This window comes from Balaenoptera musculus, chromosome 2 (genome assembly GCF_009873245.2).
Source record: "Balaenoptera musculus isolate JJ_BM4_2016_0621 chromosome 2, mBalMus1.pri.v3, whole genome shotgun sequence".
NCBI classification, from domain to species: Eukaryota; Metazoa; Chordata; class Mammalia; order Artiodactyla; family Balaenopteridae; genus Balaenoptera; species Balaenoptera musculus.
This window is the reverse complement of record NC_045786.1, coordinates 144,545,109-144,562,987: the sequence shown is the minus strand read 5'-3', so window position 1 is coordinate 144,562,987 and position 17,879 is coordinate 144,545,109. Positions and strand designations below refer to the sequence as shown.

The 17,879-nt window shown below is 40.8% G+C and overlaps 1 protein-coding gene across 1 annotated transcript in view; it reads left to right on the top strand.

The window, feature by feature from the left end:
* Positions 1 to 7,979: 7,979 nt before the first annotated feature.
* Positions 7,980 to 17,879, top strand: part of MED6 (mediator complex subunit 6) — a 49,442-nt gene continuing 39,542 nt past the window's right edge. Inside the window, exon 1 of the mRNA XM_036844297.1 lies at positions 7,980 to 7,996. The gene's annotated coding sequence lies outside the window, so the exon portion shown is untranslated. The remainder of the gene's footprint in view (positions 7,997 to 17,879) is intronic.

The following is a 17,879-nucleotide window of genomic DNA, read 5'->3' as shown; positions in this document are numbered from 1 at the left end:
TCGGTGCCGAATTTTGTCAAATCTTTTTCTGCATCTATTGAGATGATCAGATGGTTTTTCTTCTTCAATTTGATAATATGGTGTATCACATTGATTGATTTGCATATATTGAAGAATGCTTGCATCCCTGGGATAAATCCCACTTGATCATGGTGTACGATCCTTTTAATGTGTTGTTGGATTCTGATTGCTAGTAGTTTGTTGAGGATTTTTGCGTCTCTATTCATCAGTGATATTGGTCTGTAATTTTCTTTTTTTGTAGTATCTTTGTCTGGTTTTGGTATCAGGGTGATGGTGGCCTCATAGAATGAGTTTGGGAGTGTTCCTTCCTCCGCAATTTTGGGAAGAGTTTGAGAAGGATGGGTGTTAGCTCTTCTCTAAATGTTTAATAGAATTCACCTGTGAAGTCATCTGGTCCTGGACTTTTGTTTGTTGGAAGAATTTTAATCACAGTTTCAATTTTATTACTTGTGATTGGTCTGTTCATATTTTCTATTTCTTCCTGGTTCAGTCTTGGAAGGTTATACCTTTCTAAGAATTTGTCCATTTCTTCCAGGTTGTCCATTTTATTGGCATAGAGTTGCTTGTAGTAGTCTCTTAGGATGCTTTGTATTTCTGTGGTGTCTGTTGTAACTTCTCCTTTTTCATTTCTAATTTTATTGATTTGAGTCCTCTCCCTCTTTTTCTTTTTTTTTTTTTTTTTTTTTTTTTCAAAGACCCAAACTCCCTGATGGCTTTCAGGGAAGGGGTTTTTTTTTTTTTTTTTTTTTTTTTTTTTTTTAATTTTATTTATTTATTTATTTATTTATTTTTTTAATGCTATTCTTCTCTGCTTACATTCTTTTTATGTATGTATGTATGGCTTTGTTGGGTCTTCGTTTCTGTGCCAGGACTTTCTCTAGTTGTGGCAAGCGGGGACCACTCTTCATCGCGGTGCACGGGCCTCTCACTATCGCGGCCTCTCGTTGCCGAGCACAGGCTCCAGACGCGCAGGCTCAGTAATTGTGGCTCATGGGCCGAGTTGCTCCGCGGCATGTGGGATCCTCCCAGACCAGGGCTCGAACCCGCGTCCCCTGCATTGGCAGGCAGACTCTCAACCACTGCGCCACCAGGGAAGCCCCCTCTTTTTCTTGATGGGTCTGACTAATGGTTTATCAATTTTGTTTATCTTCTCAAAGAACCAGCTTTTAGTTTTATTGATCTTTGCTATTGTTTTCTTTGTTTCTGCTCTGATCTTTATGATTTCTTTCCTTCTGCTAACTGTGGGTTTTGTTTGTTCTTCTTTCTCTAGTTCCTTTAAGTGTAAGGTTAGATTGTTTATTTGAAATTTTTCTTGTTTCTTGAGGTAGGCTTGTATTGCTATAAACTTCCCCTTAGAACTGCTTTTGCTGCCTCCCATAGGTTTTGGATCATCGTGTTTTCATTGTCATTTGTCTCTAGGTATTTTTTGATTTCCTCTTTGATTTCTTCCATGATCTCTTGGTTATTTGTAACATATTGTTTAAACTCCATGTGTTTGTGTTTTTTATGTTTTTTTCCGTGTAATTCATTTCTAATCTCATAGCGTTGTGGTCAGAAAACATGCTTGATATAATTTCAGTTTTCTTAAATTTACTGAGGCTTGATTTGTGACCCAAGATGTGATCTATATTGGAGAAAGTTCTGTGCACACTTGAGAAGAAAGTGTAATCTGCTGTTTTTAGATGGAATGTCCTATAAATATCAATGAAATCTATCTGGTCTATTGTGTCATTTAAAGCTTGTGTTTCCTTATTAATTGTCTGTTTGGATGATCTGTCCATTGGTGTAAATGATGTGTTAAAGTCCCCCACTATTATTGTGTTCCTGTCGATTTCCTCTTTTATAGCTGTTAGCAGTTGCCTTATATATTTAGGTGCTTCTATGTTGGGTGCATATATATTTATTTTTGTTACATCTTCTTCTTGGATTGATCCCTTGATCATTCTGTAGTGTCCTTCCTTGTGTCTTGTAACATTCTTTATTTTAAAGTCAATTTTATCTTATATGAGTATTGCTACTCCAGCTTTCTTTTGATTTCCATTTGCATGGAATATCTTTTTCCATCCTCTCACTTTCACCCTGTTTGTGTCCCTAAGGCTGAAGTGGGTCTCTTGTAGACAGCATATATATGGGTCTTGTTTTTGTATCCATTCAGCGAGCCTGTGTCTTTTGTTTGGAGCATTTAATCCATTCACGTTTAAGGTAATTATCGATATGTATGTTCCTATGACCATTTTCTTAATTCTTTTGGGTTTGTTTTTGTAGGTCCTTTTCTTGTCTTGTGTTTCCCACTTAGAGAAGTTCCTTCAGCATTTGTTGTAGAGCTGGTTTGGTGGTGCTGAATTCTCATAGCTTTTGCTTGTCTGTAAAGCTTTTGATTTCTCCTTCGAATCTGAATGAGATCCTTGCCGGGTAGAGTAATCTTGGTTGTATGTTCTTCCCTTTCATCACTTTAAATATGTCATGCCGCTCCCTTCTGGCTTGTAGAGTTTCTGCTGAGAAAACAGCTGTTAACCTTATGGGAGTTCCCTTGGATGTTACTTGTCAATTTTCCCTTGCTGCTTTCAATAATTTTTCTTTGTCTTTAATTTTTGTCAATTTGATTACTATGTGTCTCGGCATGTTTCTCCTTGGGTTTATCCTTTATGGGACTCTCTGCGCTTCCTGGACTTGGGTGACTATTTCCATTCCCATGTTAGGGAAATTTTCCACTATAATGTCTTCAAATATTTTCTCTTGTCCTTTCTCTCTGTCTTCTCCTTCTGGGACCCCTATAATGCGAATGCTGTTGTGATTAATGTTGTCCCAGAGGTCTTTTAGCCTCTCTTCATTTCTTTTCATTCTTTTTTCTTTTTTTTAATTTATTTATTTATTTATTTATTTATTTATTTATTTATTTATGGCTGTGTTGGGTCTTCGTTTCTGTGCGAGGGCTTTCTCTAGTTGTGGCAAGTGGGGGCCACTCTTCATCGCAGTGCGCGGGCCTCTCACTATCGTGGCCTCTCGTTGTGGAGCACAGGCTCCAGACGTGCAGGCTCAGTAATTGTGGCTCACGGGCTTTGTTGCTCCGTGGCGTGTGAGATCTTCCCCGACCAGGGCTCGAACCTGTGTCCCCTGCATTAGCAGGCAGATTCTCAACCACTGCGCCACCAGGGAAGCCCTCTTTTTTCTTTATTCTGTTCCGCAGCAGTGAATTCCACCATTCTGTCTTCCACGTCACTTTTCCGTTCTTCTGCCTCAGTTATTCTGCTATTGATTCCTTCTAGTATATTTTTCATTTCAGTTATTGTATTGTTCATCTCTGTTTGTTTGTTCTTTAATTCTTCTAGGTCTTTGTTAAACATTTCTTGCATCTTCTCGGTCTTTGCTTCTGTTCTTTTTCTGAGGTCCTGGATCATCTTCACTATCATTATTCTGAATTCTTTCTCTGGAAGTTTGCCTATCTCCACTTCATTTAGTTGGTTTTCTGGGGTTTTTTCTTGTTCTTCAACTGGTACATAGCCCTCTGCCTTTTCATCTTGTTTATCTTTCTGTGAATGTGGTTTTTGTTCCACAGGCTGCAGGATTGTAGTTCTTCTTGCTTCTGCTGTCTGCCCTCTGGTGGATGAGGCTATCTAAGAGGGTTGTGCAAGTTTCCTGATGGGAGGGACTGGTGGTGGGTAGAACTGGCTGTTGCTCTGGTGGGCAGAGCTCAGTAAAACTTTAATCTGCTTGTCTGCTGATGGGTGGGGCTGGGTTCCCTCCCTGTTGGTTGTTTGGCCTGAGACGACCCAACACTGAAGCCTACCTGGGCCCTTTGGTGGGGCTAATGGCAGACTCTGGGAGGGCTCACGCCAAGTACTTCCCAGAAATTCTGCTGCCAGTGTCCTTGTCCTCATGGTTAGACACAGCCATCCCCCGCCTCTGCAGGAGACCCTCCAACACTAGCAGGTAGGTCTGGTTCAGTCTCCTATGAGGTCACTGCTCCTTCCCCTGGGTCCCGATGCACACACTACTTTGTGTGTGCACTCCAAGAGTGGAGTCTCTGTTTCCCCAAGTCCTGTCGAAGTCCTGCAATCAAATCCCGCTAGCCTTCAAAGTCTGATTCTCTCGGAATTCCTCCTCCCGTTGCTGGACCCCCAGGTTGGGAAGCCTGACGTGGGGCTCAGAACCTTCACTCCAGTGGGTGGACTTCTGTTGAATAAGTGTTCTCCAGTTTGTGAGTCACCCACCCAGCAGTTATGGGATTTGATTTTATTGTGATTGCGCCCCTCCTACCATCTCATTGTGGCTTCTCCTTTGTCTTTAGATGTGGGGTATCTTTTTTGGTGAGTTCCAGTGTCTTCCTGTCGATGATTGTTCAGCAGTTAGTTGTGATTCCGGTGTTCTTGCAAGAAGGAGTGAGCACGTCCTTCTACTCCACCATCTTGATCCAATCTCTAAAAGCATGCATTTTTATTACAAAGGCCAGATGAAATTCAGGATGTTGAAAGGAATTTAGAACTCAAAGCTCTTTCGGTTTTTTGTTTTCCTGTAAATTTAACTTCCTAATTTTAAAACTGGAAAGTATTATCAATGCACTTTTCAGATGTTAAAATATCATTGGTTCCTGGAACATTGCTTTGAAGCTACTCTGCTGATAGGAGGTTGTTTTCCATAAGATTATTCTGTCAATAGTTACCGTATGGTCCATTGGTTCTTAATCTTCTGCGTGGAGGAGTCATGGATTGCTTTGAGAAGTGTTGCCAGTGACAGAATCTGGTGATGGTGGTGCAGGCTACAGCATCCAGCACCTGGTGCTGGTAGCATGCTGCACACACTGCAGATTTATTTAGTGGCATGATTTAGAGACACTGTTCTTACCTACATAGCCCTGAGTCTTGCCCTGGTAATTCTGTGAGCTACCTCATAGCTTTTTTTTTTTTTTTTTTTTTTTTTTGCAGTATTTTGCTTGTTTCTATTGGCAAATTTTGGGGAATATTTATGTAATGGATGTGAAGGCGCTATGCCAGAGAGAATAAAACACAATTTAGAAAGAAGTGATTTCATTGATTTGGTCATTTACTGGTTATTTTGGGTTCAGTGCTTTTTAAAAAAAAACTGGAGTAAAATACATATAACATAATGGCATTAGGTACATGCATATTTTTATGCAACCACCACTGCCATCCATCTCCCAAATTGTTTTCATCTTGCAAAACTGAAACTCTATACCCATTAAACATGAACTTTCCCTTCACCCTCATAATCTTTTTTCTCTTGTGGTAAAAAGCATAAAATTTACCATCTTAATCATTCTTTAAGTGTATTGTTCAGATGCGTTAAGTATATTCACATGGTTCTGAAACAGATCTCCAGAACTTGTTCATCTTGTAAATCTGAAACTCTATACTCATTAAACAATTCACCTCCCCCTTCTCCCAGCCCCTGGTAACCACCATTCCATTTTTGGTTTTTATGAATTTGACTAGGTACCTCATGTAATATTTTCCTGTGGTTACCATTGCAATTACGTAGAACATCTTAGAGTGATAGCATTCTATTTTAAACTGATAATGACAGTTTTCAGTTTAAATAACTGAAGGACTCTTTAATAATTCTTGTAGAGCAGGTCTAGTGGTTAAACTTCCTCAGCTTTGGTTTATCTGGGAGCGTCTTAATTTCTCCTTAATTTTTGAGGGGCAGTTTTAGTGAGTATGATATTCTTGGTTGCCAGATTTTTTTTTCTTTCAGCACTTTGAGTATATGATGCCACTCTGTTCTGGCCTGCAAAGTGTCTGCTGTGAAATCCGCTAGTAATCTTAAGAAAGCGCTCTTGTATGTTATAAATCATCTTCTGTTGCTGCTTTCAAGATACTCTCTTTATCTTTGACTTCAGTTTGCTTGTAATGTATCTCAGTGTGGTTTTTTTTTGGATCTATCCTAGCTGAATTCTTTCAGCTTCTTGAATCTGTATGTCCATTTATTTCCTCAGATTTGGGAAGTTTTGCCATTATTTCTTCAAGTAAGATTTCAGCCCATTTCTCTCTCTTATTCTGTGAATCCCTAATATGTATATTAGTCCTCTAGATAGTGTCCAATAAGTACCTTATGTTCTCTTTGCTTTTCTTCATTCTTTTTTTTTCTTTCTGTGCCTCTGACTCAGTGATTTCAAATGACTTATCTTCAAGCTCACTGATTCTTTCTTTTGCCTTATCAAGTCTAATGTTGAACTCCTCTGATGAATTTTTCCATACTTTTGTATTTTTGAGCTCCAGAATTTCTGTTTGATTCTTTTTCATAGTTTCTATCTCTTTGTTGACATTCTCATATTGTTTATGCATCATTTTCCTGATTTCATTTAGTTTTCTATTTTTGTTCTCTTTTATCTCATTGAGCATCTTTATGACAGTTAAATTCCTTGCCAGACAGCTCATAGTTCTGTGTTTCTTTAGAGTCAGTTTCTGGAGTTTTATTTTGGTCCTTTAATTGGCCCATGTTTCCAGTGTTCTTTGTGTGCCTTATAATATTTAGCTAGGATTTGGGATTGGAAAAAAATAACCACCTCTCCCAGTCTTTGTGGATTCACCAACCAGCTCAACTGCAAGTTCTAGGACATCTCAAACTTTTTCTGATCCATTGCTCCCCCTGGTGTCTACCTGTGGTCTGCAGCTCTAACATGCTGCTTGCGTCCGTTTTCAGAGATTCCAAACTCTGGTACAAGTCGGGCAAGATAGAAATCGGTCCCTCAGGCAAACCCCCAGACAAGCTAGAATGCTGGACACATGGTCCACTCTTTTGTTTCCATATTAAGAGGGAGCTCTGGTCTGAGAGTTTTCCTCCCAGTTGCTCAGCACTATGCTGCACAGAGGAAGGGCAGGCATGGGTTTGCCAAATGCAGCAAATTTACCTACCCCTGTTGTTGGAAGCTCTTCTTGGTTTTACAGTGACCTGGCTGCTGTGGCTTCTTGACTGTCTCTAAAGTTCTCACAGAGGTAGTCTAGTCCATGTATTGTTAACTTGGTGTCTCTGTGGGGAAGGAGGGCCTGAAGCTTCTTAGTCCACCATCATGCTGACATCACGCTCTCCCCCCATAGCCTTTTAATCTATCTTTTTTCTACTCAAATCACTCAAATTTGAGTACCTAACTGGTACAATATTGTTGCCCTGGTATTGTGATGTTGGAACTGGGAAACCATCAAGGTTTGATGAATGAATGGAACATTTCAAGCCAAGGAAGAGAGCTTTTCCTGAGCAGGTGACTGTTCTTATGCAACTCAAATCACACTATTGACCATCACAAATGTTTGGATTTTATGGGACTGTCTGTTGCCTTGTGACCACCACATGTGAAGTGTGGGCTCGTAAGGAGCTGCTGAAGATGACCAAATTTTCTTTCCCTTCTCTTGTACTCAAGATCTCTTCAGATCTGCAGAATTGCATCTAAACTCCTGCAGATTCTGCTGCTGTGGCAACAATCTGTCACCAGCCAAGCTTATCATCCATTATTTATTTCCTTTCCTTACACTGTGCCTCAGCCCTCCCACTCACAGACTGCAAAGGCTTTGTCAGTAAATTCAGAGCTGAGGTGTAGGCCTGGGAGGGAGGTATTTGGATATAAAGGTTGGTAAGGCAGAGAAAAAGAATTAGGATGAACATGAAGCTTCATTTATACTTCTGTTTCTTATGTGTACCAGGTAATCTTATACTGGGGTTGTAAAATATCTGACCTATTAAGACCAGAAATCCAGGGCTCTCTGAACTTTCTTGATAAATCAAAGTTCAGGCTCACTGGTGGGATTTAAGGAGGCTGCTTATGGCTAATATTAAGAGAGAAACATGTGAAAGCATATATTATACCACATAGAGAAAGTTTATTAACAATTTCCCTTTTTTCTTTACCTCTTTCCTTTTTCTCTCTTTCCAGTTTTTCTTTACTTCTGTTTTCCAGCAACCAAGTTGTACTGTAGCTGATAGATTTATTCTATATTCACCAAGTACTTTTTGTGCTGACAAGGTAAGGTACTATATTGTTTTGAGTTGGCTACGTGGGAGAAGAGGAGAGGTCTAGTGAAGAATTCAGAATCAGAATGGATAGACCCGAATGCGGGGCTGGAAGAGCAGTACAAAGGTATTATGAGGGCTATCATGATATGAGTTGAGGACTATCAGACGGCTAGGGGGCAAGTTCAAAATAGCAAGCCAAGGGTTCATTTCCAAGTGTTGCACATTAGCTTGAAGACTTTGGGTAGCACAATGCTCCGGATTTTTTGGAAAAAAGTCTTTAAAAAAGTATAGTTGCCTATTGTACCAATCCTCTTTCAGTTAAAAGAAAAAGCCAGAGAAAGATGAAGCATTGTTTTATTTTGTTGCCTTGGTAAATCTGGGCTCTGGAGTTCCTCCTGAGCCCTGAGAAGGTAATCCAGCCAGCCTCGTGTTTCTGGAGCCAAAAGAAGAACCAAGTAGAATATTTGCTTTGTGAAGCAGAGACTCCTGCTGGCAAAGGTGACTTCTGCTGCCTGGGGAGGCACTAGGCTCTCCCAAGCTGTGGAGTGGGAAGCCAAGACTCAGCCCTTTCCCTGTACCTTCAGGACTGAAAATTAAACCTCTTGGCCTCAATTTGGTCTTGGGCCAACCTGTGACAGGCTCTACCTGCTTCTTCTTCCTTAGCTACTTCTAGTGTTTAAGCTAGACAAAAACTTGTTAAACAAGATAAACTCAACACTACCATTCAAAACCCATAATTTTAATGATGTAACTTATGTGAAATAAAATGTGATAAGGCTCCATGGTACAGGAACAAATCACTGAATCATTGAATAGGTGGCAGCAGGGGTTAGGTAGTGGGAGAGGGACCTCAGAGGCTACCCTGACCAAAGTGTAGTGATTACAGTGAGGACTCTGAAGCCAGCTTTTGTGTTCAAATCCTGGCTTTGTCATTTATCACCTGTGTGCATTCAGCAAGTGACAACTTCTCTAGGCTTCAGAGTCCCCATCTTAAGATTGGAGACAATAGTACTTCATAAAACTGCTGAGAGGATTAAATGCAAAATTCATGTCAAGTGTTTCATTGAGTTTCTAGAGCATAATAAATGCTTGATACATGTTAGTTATTTTTGTGGTAGTTATTGTCACCATCAAGACTAAGATAATAGATAGAAAATGGAAGCCAGCATAGCTAAAGAATGTGGGCTCCATGACCTTGGGAAAGCTATTTAACCTCTCTAAACCCCAGTATTCTCTCTATGATCATTGTGGGGTTTACATGAAAAAAATGTTTTCTGTAATTAGCTCAATATCTGAGCAACTGAGATATGAACTGAAATATAGAGAAGTTTGGTGCCAAACTAGAAAATCATCTCAGTGCTTTCTAAAAATGGGGGGATGGAGAGGAGTTTGGAGTTGAAAGAAGCTCACTAAAGTTTGAATTCAAAGGTCTACTATGTTTTTTAAACAATAGAGGCCAACCTAACTTACATTCAGGCAAGGGATATCATCATTCTAGTTTAGGCTGGGCTCTTCCCTAGGAGAACACCTAAGTTTTTGCAATGATGAATTTGGCTTAGAAGTGGGAGTTATGAGACTGGCAGCTATAAAGGGTGTTTAGACATTACCCTGTTCCAAACACTTAAAAAATTAGTTGTTGTTTGTGTTGTTTCTAGAAAACAATGTGACTTCATTACCACCCTCTTTGAGTCACCTCTCTCAAATGTAGCCCAGGTAACTGCCTGGAATGAAAATGATCTAGAATAGTTTAACAGATAGGATCTGCTTCATAACAAATACCAGGGTTTTTTGTTTTTTGTTTTTCATGCTGGATCTTAGTTCCCTGACCAGGGATCAAACCTGTGCCCCCTGCAGTGGAAACACAGAGTCTTAACCACTGGACCACCAGGGAAGTCCCAAACACCAGGTTTTGAGAGGTCTTTATTCAACAAGTAAGGGCAGGAAGCCAGAATAGAATATTAAATCAACTCATGCTCACGATGGGACAATAAAAGTATCCATCATACCTGTTTCCTTTAATATTTTTGACACAGCCCCAGCATTCCACTGTATACTCAATGGCTGCCAGAGCTCCTAAGTTTACATATGGGATTTATGGATTTTACTTGGTTTTATCTGCCCAGTAGACATATTCACTTGGATAATTTAGTGGCACGTGAAATACAACTAAAACAAAACCCACCTATTCTACTCCTTTCTCCAAACTGCTCTTCCCTCTGTTTCCTATTTCAGTAAATCATTCACCCACCTGCCAAGCTAGCTATCTTGAATTTTCCCTCCGCTCACCCTGGTTTCTTCATCAATTCCTATCAGTTCCACCTCTTAAACATCTATCATTTTAGTTCATTTCTTACTGTTACTTCTTTAGTGGAGGTCATCTTCTTTTCAGGCTTAGATTATAGTAACATATTTCTAAATTCAAGTCTGACCTTGTCACTCGCCTCCTTAAAATCTTTCTTTAGTATCCTACTGCTCTCCATTCCTCCGTGTAGTTTACAATGCTCTTGCCCCTGAGTTCTGCTCTAGGTTTGTCTCTCCCAATCTTCATATATTCTATGCTCCAGTCATTCTGAACATTCACTTTCTTGTTCTCTCTTGCCTCTCGGCTTTGCTTCATGCTCTTCCTTCTGCTTTGTAATTTGTCTTTCTTTCTTTCTTTTTCTTTTTCTGGCCACACCGTGTGGCTTGTGGGATCTTAGTTCCCTGACCAGGGATTGATCCCCAGGCCCTCGGCAGTGAAAGCGCAGAGTCCTAACCACTGGACTGCCAGGGAATTCCCTGCCTTGCATTTTCTTACCTCTCCTGTTCAGTTGGTAAACTCCTATTCTTCTTTCATGTGTCTGCTTAGACATGCCTTCTTCCAGGAAGTCTTCCCTATCTCCCTCCTGTGTTTTGTATCCTCTCTTTATGCTCTCAGACTGCTCTGCTTCCTCCATCATAGCTCCAATTATAATGTAGTTTAATTCTCAGATTTTTTTGTCCATATCTCTCACTACACTGAAATATTGAGACCATGTCTATCTTATTCACTGTTATTTCTCTGTCATCTAGCACAGTGGTTGGCACAGGAGTTTACATTCTAACTATTTTTTGAATGAATTTTGAATAATTACACAAAAATATTCTTTTTTTTTAAATATTGCAGCTCTCCTAAGGTAAAATCAGTCATACTTAGAGATATCAACATGTAATCAGAAATTGAAAGATCCTGAAGTTCTCTCTTGATCTGCATCTCCTACAAGTCCATCACTGGGACTTGCCATCCCATCACATGCTCAGTCCAGTGCAGGTAGCCTGTAGAAAGAAAGAGTGAGCCAATTGCTTGATGCGGGAGTGCTGAAATGCTGACTATGGTAATAGCTTGAGATGTCAAAAGTTTCCATCCCTTACAGATTCAAGAACCTATAAACTCATTGGCTTCTTATTGAAATATTTAGAAATGACATGTGACACATTATGTTTGCATTGAACAACCAACAAATATTCATTGAGCATCTACTATGTGCTGGATCCTATTCTAAACATCAGACAAAAATCCTTTGAGAAGCTTTCATTCTTGTGGCTTACTTAATCCTCTGACAAACCAAACCTACTAAACCCCTCATTACTAATCATAATGTAACATCTGTGGGAAAGACTTTGTTAGACTTGTATGTGCATGTGTGTGTGTGTGTGTGTGTGTGTGTGTATAAATTTTTTTTTTTTTTTTTGCTGTGTTGGGTCTTCGTTGCTGCATGCGGGCTTTCTCCAGTTGTGGCGATTGGGGGCTACTCTTTGCTGCGGTGCACCAGCTTCTCATTGTGGTGGTTTCTCTTGTTGCAGAGCACGGGATCTAGGCACGTGGGCTTCAGTAGTTGCAGCACGTGGCCTTAGTAGTTGTGGCTTGTGGGCTCTAGAGCACAGGCTTAGTAGTTAGTTGCATGGGATTAGTTGCTCCGTGGCATGTGGGATCTTCCTGGACCAGGGCAGGAACCCGTGTCCCCTGCATTGGCAGGTGGATTCTTAACCACTGTGCCACCATGGAAGTCCCCATTCTTTTTTTTTTTAGCTGAAGTATAGTTGCTGTACAATATTATATGTTACAGGTATATGATATAGTGATTCACAATTTTTAAAGGCTATACTCCATTTATAGTTATTATAAAATATTGGCTATATTCCCCATGTTGTACAATATATCCTTGTATCTTATTTTATACCTAATAATTTGTACCTCTTACTTTCCTACCCTTATAGTGCCCCTTCCCCCTTCCCTCTCCCCACTGGTAACCACTAGTTTGTTCTCTATATCTGTGAGTCTGCTACTTTTTTGTTAGATTCACTAGTTGGTTGTATTTTTTGGATTCCACATGTAAGTGATGTAATACAGTATTTGCCTTTCTCTGTCTGGCTTATTTCACTTAGCATAATGCCCTCCAAGTCCATCCATGTTGCTGCAACGTTCTTAAATATATATGAAAAAACTGAACATATTTGTACAGTTTTTTGTATCACCATGTGGCAATATGTCTTAAAGAAATAGCATATCATACCTGATACATTGCATGCCAGATAACACAACACATAGATGCATGGTATTAAAATGTACATTATTGGCAACATTTACTAAATATTCTTATGTTGATGGATATGGCTTCTTTGATAATGGCTGGTTCATCTATTTTGTTGTAATATCCATATAAATTTGTGATATTAGCTAATGTTAGTTGAATATTCATTACGACACTATACAAATTCATCCCCTATGGTTCTGTCACTGAAAGGATGAATTCACCTGGGAGGTCACTTTCTGCAGTCAACTTTAGTTACAGCAACCAAGAAATCTCAGTGAGCTTCTGTTGGTGCTGTTTAATACACCAAGTCTGACCCTTGTGAAATGCTGAGTGGGATGAATGCTATGATGCACCACCCAGACACCCCTTCAGGAGTGAAGAGCTTATGCTCAGCTGTTGGGACAACTCTGAAGTGCTATCCCACTGCTAGAGCTTCTCTTTTTTAATTTTTTAAAAAATTTTATTTATTTATTTATGGCTGTGTTGGGTCTTCGTTTCTGTGCAAGGGCTTTCTCTAGTTGCAGCAAGTGGGGGCCACTCTTCATCGTGGTGCGTGGGCCTCTCATTATCTCGGCCTCTCGTTGCGGAGCACAGGCTCCAGACGCGCAGGCTCAGTAATTGTGGCTCACGGGCCTAGTTGCTCCGCGGCATGTGGGATCCTCCCAGACCAGGGCTCGAACCCGTGTCCCCTGCATTGGCAGGCAGATTCTCAACCACTGTGCCACCATGGAAGCCCTAGAGCTTCTCCTGAGGCTGGCTAAACCCATTGTCAGGCTTGCATCAGAGCTCAACCTTTCCCTCTGCTGACTCTTGCTTCCCTCCCCTCTTTTCCATGGAAGTTGATTCCCAAGCCATGCTTGCTGAACACCTCAGAGTCTGTCTCCCTGAGGGCTTACTCTGTGACACTGAGTTAGACAGTTAAGTGCTCAAGGACCCTCTAGCCGTCTCAAGCAACCTAGTTTTTAGGAGATGGTTTCTGATCCCTATAAGGTGTGCCTCCCCCAAACCCTTTTCTCAGCCCCACTGCTCTCAGAGACCAGGTTCTGGGCAGCAAACCTAATTCCAGACTCTACCTATTGGTAGAGATGAGACCCGGAAGACATTGCCTGGCTTGGGTAGGATTAACCCAGGAACTGTTCAGGCTAAGTGAGGATGAACTGTCATCATGGATGTTTGAACTGGGAATACAGAGATTTAAAATGAAATTCATTTTGTTGGTCCAAGGCAGCATTTCTCAATTTTTTTTTTCATTATTGAGCCCTTAAGGAGCCTTTTTAGAGGCTTTTCTCTAATTGCCATCCTCCCCCATGACTTTTTAAGGAGGGAAGGTGTTTTTTTAAAACAATTTTATTGAGATATAATTCACAGACCATAAAATTCACCCATTTAAAGTGTACAAATCAATGACTTCTAGTATATTCAGAGAGCTCTACAATCATCACCACGATAATTTAAGAACATTTTATCAACCCCCAAATAAACCCTGTACCCATTAATTATCACCCCAAGCCCCTACCTTCATTCCCCCCAGCCCCAGACAATCACTAATCCACTTTCTATTTCCATAGATCTGCCTTTCTGAACATTTAATATGAAAAGAATTATATAATATGTGGTCATAGGACAGATATACTATACATTTATTTAGGTACTGCATATATATCTGTGCTTTATACATAAAGAGAGTGAAATTTTTTTACCCCCCCCCCCCCAAGAAACAGTTTTCATTGCCCCATTGAGAATGCATGACCCTATGTGACAGTTTCTTTCTTTCTTTCTTTCTTTCTTTCTTTATGGCTGTGCTGGGTCTTCGTTTCTGTGCGAGGGCTTTCTCCAGTTGCGGCAAGTGGGGGCCACTCTTCATCGCGGTGCGCGGGCCTCTCACTACCGCGGCCTCTCTTGTCGCGGAGCACAGGCTCCAGATGCGCAGGCTCAGTAATTGTGGCTCACGGGCCTAGTTGCTCCGTGGCATGTGGGATCTTCCCAGACCAGGGCTCGAACCCGTGTCCCCTGCATTGGCAAGCAGATTCTCAACCACTGCGCCACCAGGGAAGCCCGACACTTAGTTTCTACACAGAATTTTCCTAACCAGTTGCAGATATCAAAACTGAGTCATTTGTTGGTAATACATGATTATCAAAATGAGGTCTTTGTGTAATTGGTTTTAATTACTACCACCACCTCCAGAACTTGGCTACAAGTGAACTCTTCATGGGCTTAAATAGAAGTGGGTACACTTTTTCTGACTCAACCCAAATATGCCTTTATAAACGGAAGAACCTGATCCTTAGAAGTAGCAATCTGTACTCCATCTTTTACCTGCATCTGCCTTTGAATGGACACCTGGAGATGTCACTAGGGTGAGCATATAAGTCAAAATCACTCAACAGGGTAGGTACTTAATATATTTTTTTACTCATTGGTGGATGAACCATGCGTTAGAAACCCTGGGTTTTACTTCCAATCCTGCTACTAACTAGCTGTGCAAGTCACTTCTCCTTCCTGTGCCCTAATTTACTTATTTGCAAAGTGAGGAAAATGGGCCTCATGACATCTAAGACTTTCTCATTCCAACATTCTATGGTTAATACCAATTGCTTCTGTTTTAAAGCTACAAATAGCCCTTGAAACTTTTGTAGGATTTTTTATATCAGATAAATAAAATGGAATAATAGTGCCATTGTTCTCCTTTGGCCAGTTAATTTTCACTGAACAATTCAAGAAAAAAAATATTTATCAACTAATTACTAGGTGCTGGACATTGAACAAAACTAATATCATTTCTTCCCTCCTGGAACTTAGAATCTGTTGGAGAGAACACGGGGGGGGAGGGGGGGGAGGGGAGTGAACAAACAAATGAAAATATTTATAAGCAGTGATAGATGCCATAAAATAAAACAAACAAACCCAGTGAGAGCTCATATGAATTAAAGGGAGAGGGAGGTTGCCCTTACATGAGGCAAGCATGGAGGATACAGTCAAGCAGAGACCTGATAGGAAGTTTTAATTCACTCAACACTCAACAAATAACTATTGAGCTCTTCCTATGGGCCAGGCACTACTCTTGGTGTTAGAAATAGAGCAGTGGAAAAAAACCAAAGTCCTGGCCTCAAGGAGCTTGCATTCTGGAAGTGAAAAGGGGGCAGAGGTGGTCTACAGTCTGTGAGTGTGTGGGAGTGGTGGGTGGGATGGAGTTATATCTCAGGCCAAGGAACTAGCTGGTGGGAAGATCCTGCAGAGGTCAGCTGGGTATTCCCCAAACCAAAATCAGGCCAATGTGGTGGGAGCATAGCAAGGGTAGTGAAACTTGGTTGGAGAGGTGAACTGGAGCTAGATCATAAGCAGTTTCACAGGCCATGAAAATGAGATAAAAAGGTTAAATGAATATGGCTTATGGAAAGAGCCTAGCATGAATTTGAACTGAAGCCACTAACTCTAGGTTTAAAATTACTTTGCTGGGTAGCAATTTAGCTGATGATTGAGCCCCACATCCATAACGCAATGAGCCATATTCTTAAATCTGGAAATGCAAGAACTTCTGCAGTGTATGTGCATTGTTTACCCACAGGGCTGCTATGATACCAGTTACTTGGCGGGGTCATGGCAGTGGTGAATATGTGTGCATCCCTGGGATGGGGAGATAGGGCTATAGCTTGTCTGGATCCTTAAAGGTCAGAGATCCACAACCCATAAAAGAAGAGGTCTAATCAAAGGATTTGGACCAATAGAGATCTACAGCAGCACCAAGAAACATATTTGGTCATTTATTCATTTATTAATGCCACACTGGACACTCTGAAAGCTTATGACCACACGAGTTGCCCCAAAGAAGACAGAGACAATTTGACTATTACAATATAAATGTGATAAGTATTGTGACAGAGAAGTGCTATGGATGCTATGGGAACATTTAAAAGGGCTACCTAACTCACAGTGGTGATGGGGAGGGTCTGGGAAGAATTCCAACACAACTAACTTGAGTTGCCTCAACTAAGTTTTGAAGGACTTCTAGGAGTTGGCTGGGTAAAGAAAGGGAAGTTTATTCTAGGTAGAGAGAACTCCATGAGTAGAAGGATCAAGATGAGAGAGATTAGAGTGCATGGCTAGGGGCAAAAGTAGAGAAATGAGGTTGGAGAGGAAAATAGAGGTCAGGTCACAAAGGGCATTGTAATCCATGTCAAGGAGTTTGGACTTCATCCTGAGGACAATGGAAAACCAGTCCATAATTTTAAGCAAGGGAGGGACCTACTATAACTTCAATAATGAATAATAATTCATTCAAAAGTGTGCCAGGCACTCTTTTGAGGATTGTCACATACGGCTCACTTAATCTTTTCTAGAATCCTTTGAATTAAGAACTATTATTAGCACCATTTTGTAAATGAGGAAGCTGAGGCACAGTTAATGTAGGAACTTTTCCCAGGGTGGTTCAACTAGTAAGTGGCTGAACTAGAATCCCAAACCAGACTGTTGGCTCCACAGAGAAGCACTTAACTACCATGCTACCTATTTAATTCCTTGTCACCCAAAGTGTGGTTCCTGGGCCTGCAGCAGCAGCATTATCTGGGAGCAAACCTCGGACCTCACCCCAGACCTACCAAGTCAGAAACTGAATTTTAACAAGTTTCCCCAGGTGATTCGCAGGCGCATTAATGATTGAAAAGCACTGGCCTAACCCCCATGAGAGAACTGGGTCAGAGGTGATGAACTGGAAGATAAATACCCCATCTAAAGAGGAATACTGTTTTAGCTCCAGTTGATTGTTGAAGGTCAAAATGTAAAGAGCACCGCCACCCCTTCTGCAAGTTCATTTTTCATGTTTTGATGGCAAGGAAAGGATAAAGATTTTTCAAAATATATTGTGCGGGGCCTCACTGTGTTGGCTAACAAAAGATGCTTGTAAGTAGCATTTGCTGTAGCAGCTGCCAGTGTAAAATCTCTGGCTCACATTTTAGTGATTTAGAGGGCAGGGAGAACCTTCTGTTCCCTTGGGTCATTTATTTAGTTGCTTTTTATTGTCACTAGGATGACAAATATTTGAGGGTAATGAGCAGGGAATAGGTCTAGGGGCAAGGGGCCAAGGAAGGCCCTCCACCTGTGTTTCACCTGGAGTTTTGAGAATTGCCTGTTCTAAGTGGCTCTTATGTGGTCCATTCAAGTTCTCCAGGATAATACATTGGGGTTTGGAGCCAAAGTCATAGGTTGGTAATGAAAAGCAATTATTTTCGTGGTGTGTCTGAGATCTTATGGTTAAAGTTGAAGACAACTTGTGAAGAATATGGGGGCTCAGGATCTTGACCATCTGACCTTGTCTTTTCAGAGGGTAATCAATATACATAT